Raw genomic sequence first — 5,213 nt, forward strand, 5'->3', positions numbered from 1 at the left:
ACATATGAATATATGTATGCGCGTATATATTAGTGCGTGTATGACATCTCACTGTAATCCGTATGTGCAATGGGGGAAACCGCTTCTACCTCCGTGCACGTAGAACGTGCCATTATCCAATAGTCGGGATGCATCACGTTCTCCGAATACTTGGTGGGGAAATGCCTATTTTTCAAACAATATGTACACGATCATGTTATACACCAGTTGCTACATTCTTTCAATCATCAATTAAGGAAATATTCTTGAATTCGTTCACAAACTTTTGTCTTATTCAAAGAATGTCCTTTTCAATCTCAAATCAATATGAAATTTTCTGATCAAAGGGTCGCAGCAGCTCGAAATATGATAGTCTTTTCTCAAAATAAAAATACTTTAATTGCGAAAGTGTAATATGAATTACGGAAATAGGATTAAAGTACTTCGGGTTCGTCTATAAACTACGTTACCACTTTAAGGGGTGAAGGGAGGTTCTCACAAAGCCTACGTTTGGTTTTGGGTGCAGGGGAGTGGGGGTACCCAGGCAAAATAAAGTTATACATATATTAAATTAGCCTTTTAAAATTTAGAGAAAAATTTTTTTTCAAAGTACATATGGTAACGCTTTTAGTACGTTTTCAGATGATGAATGTTCTTTGTAGAAAATTAATCCTTTTCTTTGAAAATTTATGTTTTTTTGGTTAATAACTCTTAAATTTTGTTAAAAATTAGTCTTTTTGGCAGGAAATTAATCTTTTTAATTTAAACTTCATCTTTTTCAATTTAAAATTCAACTTTTTGGTTGAAAACTCTTGAATTTGATCAAAGCTCATTTTTTATAGTAAATTAATCTATTTGCTTAAAAATTCATCTTTTTTTAAATAAAAATTCAATTTTTGGTTCAGGATTCTTGACTATTGTAGAAACTTAATCTTTATATTAAAAATTTATGTGTTTAGTTGAAAATTTAAATTTTCGGTTCAGAATTCTCGGAATTTGTTTAAAAATCGCCTTTTTGGTAGTAAATTATTCTTTTAGTTTAAAAATTCTTCTTTGTTAGTTATAAGTCCAACACTTTAATTCAGAATTCTGGAATTTTGTTAAAAAGTCGTCTGCCTATACAGTAAATTCATCTTTTTTTAGTTCAAAATTCATCATTTTGGTTGAGAGTTCTGGAATTTGAAGAAAAAAAAAATTTGTAGTAAAAAATTATTTTGTTATTGTTTATATTTCACGCTTGTGGTTAAAAATTTAAAAACCAGGTTCTAAAGTTGAACACATATTTTTACTCATATTTTAAAGTTGAACTAATTTCTTAAAAAGTAAAAAAAAATTTATCTTTCTTTCTTAAAAATTAAATTTTTTGGTGGGGAATTGTTAAATTTTATTAAAAATTCATCTCGTTTGATAATATATTAATCTTTTTCTTTAAAAATTAATATTTTTTAGTTTGAAATTCAATGTTTTCGTTGAAAATTTTTGATTTATTTTTGGAATTTTGTTTCTTAAAAATAAAAAAATTAAAATTTTCTTTCTTTCTAAACAGTACAAATTTTTTATTGAGAATTTTTTTATTTTATTAAAAAATTCGGTTATTTTTATGGTAAATAAATTTTTTTACATTCTCATCATTTATGATTGAGAAAGTATTAGAATTGTTGGAAATTTGACATCACACTTTTTCAACGGATCTCCACGTTTCGAGACCCCCTGAATCCGAAAATCAGGTTTTCACGATGGCGTCTGTCTGTCTGTACGTCCGGCCGTCCGTCCGTAAACACGATAACTCTCGAAAAAATAAACGAATCAAATTCATCTTTGGCAAACTTTTTCTAGGTCCTAAAAGAAAGGACGAGTTCGTTAACCAGCCATTTTAGATCAAAATTCAAAAAGTGAGCGCATTTTGAAAATTTTTAAGACTACTTTTTTCTGAATTTGAAAATTCTATGTACGGATATTTATTGTATTGAAAGGAACAATCAATTTATCCAAATTACTTTTTTTGATAAAAAGAAAATACTCAGAGTTATAGCGTTTTCAAATTTTTTTTAATCAATTGAAAATAAAAATTTAAAGCCGAAAAACGCACGATATGAAAAAAAGTCAAGAAAAGAAAAAATTTCTTTTTGAAATCCCTACAAGATTATCATACTCAATTTTTGGATTTTCTTCAAAAATCGAAAATTCAAATTTTGATTGCACAAAAAATAATCGAAAATAGAAAATTACATATTGTGGACAAACTATGTAGGATACAAGAAAAAGGTTGAATTAACGAAAATGGTTATCTTAAAAAAGATCTACAATTTCGTTAAGAATCACTTCTTGACCGGACGCGTACCTTTTGTTTTATTCGTGAAAAATAACGTTGAAAGAAGTAAGATAAAAAAAATGTGTGGAAAAACGACGAAAGTTACGAGAAAAAAATCCAACAAAACCTGTTAACAAATATCTGTCGGAAATCGAGCGCGCAGCTCGAGTGTCACGATGAGAATGTGTACGTCAAAGCCTACAGAGCTTTGCGAAACTTAATCTTTTACTATACTTAATTAAGCAGACAATTCAGGATATGAAGACGCATATAAATACTGCCATCTAAAAGAGATCTTTTTGATAGAGTTTTTTTCAAGCATTCCAAATGCAAAGAATAAATATCCGAGCGCGAAGCGCGAGGTGTAATTATGTTCAAACGCGAAGTGCGATCTGCTTGCTTCAAAATTTAACAACTAAGATTGAATTACACTTTTCTGAAATTCGAAATCTCATAATATGGATGTTCCATAGAGGCCCCCGCTGGAGGTCCAGCTTGATTGCCCACACGGATCGACGATTACAATTTCTAAGTCAGAAGGGTAAATATTTTATGTCCTAAAAAATGGACATGAAAAAATACGTTTTAAAATATGGTCAATGCATTCTAAAATTTCAAAAAACTATGAATACATCTGTTTCATCTGTTTCCCGTCATTGTAAAAAGCTTTAAAGTAGCCTAGAACGTGAAAAAAAGATTACGCGAAGAAAAATGGTAATCGATTTAAATTATTTATTTAATAATTATTTTATTGATATTCCTGTTATCAGTTCGTGTGTTTAACATTTACCAAACGTCGTATAATAATGAATAATTAGAAAAAGAAACCTTAAAGTTTGGCACTTTAACTTTTCTGAACTTTAACTTATGAGGATGGCTTTTTCATCGAGTTTCCACTTGTCGGTTTAGCGCAGTGGGTAGCACTCCCGACTGCTAGGCGATAGGTTTAGGGATAGATTATGTAGGTTCGATACCCCGTAGCGTTAGAAATTTTATTTGTAATATAATGTTTCAAAATTTAATGTTTGTATTCACTCTGAACAGGAATATTAATATCTGCAGAAAAAATACTCGCAATAAATCAATATTTATTTTTTAAATAACTATTTCGTCACATGGTTAGAGTATAGCAGTACGGTACTAGCTAGCACTGATGCAGTACTGCCGCCCATCGTGAATTCCCTATTGGAATAGTACTGTGCTGGTAGCGATATCCAGTGCTGGCTCAACACTGACAGCCCCGTACAAAATAGTGTTATCATCCCAGAGATATACCAGTACAGGTGCCAGCACTGGCAAAAAAAACCATAAGGAACCACGTCTGGTTTGCCCAAGGATTCCACAAGGCATGAGGCTATCCATGTGGACCCTGACGGTGGCCCCCTCCACTTTTCAACACGGGACCTTCAATATTTTTCTCAAATCAGTTGCTACTGAAAAATGTGACGTAGTGAAAACTTAAAGATCCTGTTCTTCACTCGGAAGAATAGAAATTCTTAGTTTTATTGTTTATTGCTTTTTTATATGCAAAGAATTTTAATTTGAGCTACCCCTCAGGAAAATCTGACTGAATGAAAACCTACAACATAAGAGTTAACATTTTTTTTTAGATTTCCTTATTTTTTAACGACTGATAGAAAAAAATAATAAGTTGATAAAAATAATATACCTCGAATACACTACGATTGTTTAACATTCAGAGCGAATTTCAACGGCCTAACACAAATATTGTAGATGTTAGAAGAAGTAAACGACGTTGCCCACGAAACCCTAAAAATTCGTATTTATAACCAAATTCGTAAGTTTAATAATTTTTATAAAACTGCTGCTTTAAAATTCTCTACACATTTCCGATAAAATTTAGTACACAATAAAATTATATTGAAATAAAAAATACCTGCTTACTAAAAAATGTTTCTTCATTTCCTTCAGCATTATTGAACATTTTCAGTCATCTTTTTTCTGTTTCTTTTATTCGCTTTTTTTAATTATAGAGGTTTAAAGGCATTAATAGAGTTTTTTTTTAAATATACAATATTTATGAACTTTTTTAAACAAAATTTTCAATTTTTTACCAAACTTGTGAATGAAAATTTAAAGAAATTTCTGCGTTGGACTTCTGAGCATCTTTCCGATTATATGTAGTATATACATCGAAACTTTTTATCTTAAAAAATGTATTCGAACTTTAAAAGGTTAAGACAAAAAACTCCAAGGTTAAATATATAATCTGAATTATTATAAAATTCAATTCAGACTGTGTAGTGCAAGATTCTTTAAAAACAGTGGAAATAGGATGATTTTTAAGGACATTCGACAATAAATTCTTTTCAACCACAATAATTCAGGTACCATATTCTTCAAACTTAAGCTATAAATACATTGCAATCTCAACAAAACAGTGAAAGATGAGTTTTCAACAGAAGAGTTGTGTATTCCTATTGAAAGCTCAAAATTTAAAGAAAAGGATTTAATTTCAAAACCGAAATGATCAGTTCTCAAACAGAAAAATGACCTTTACCAAAATATGTTTACGACAAAATACAAGAAGAGGAATTTCCAACAATACAGTTCAATTTTCTTCTAAAATAGATGACTTTCTACTAAAATAGTTGAATTTTCAACAAAATAATTAAATTATCTACCTACCTAATAATTGATTAAATATTTTTTTTCGGAATTAATCACTATTACCTCACTCTAAATGAGAAATGGACAAAAGGTGAAAAATTTAAGAAAAAACTGCAACCTTCTAGCATTTTGTTGAATAAAAATAAATATACATATCCCTGTACCAAGGGTTTCTGCTGAATATGGTTAGAAAAATAAATAGGCAGTCGCGGACAATTGTCCAGGGGTGGCCCCGAAGGAATTAACCCCCAAGCGGAGGTGTGAAAACCGTGCCGAAAGCTGAATGGCACCT

The sequence above is a fragment of the Belonocnema kinseyi genome, chromosome 9 (genome assembly GCF_010883055.1).
Source record: "Belonocnema kinseyi isolate 2016_QV_RU_SX_M_011 chromosome 9, B_treatae_v1, whole genome shotgun sequence".
In the NCBI taxonomy this organism is placed as follows: Eukaryota; Metazoa; Arthropoda; class Insecta; order Hymenoptera; family Cynipidae; genus Belonocnema; species Belonocnema kinseyi.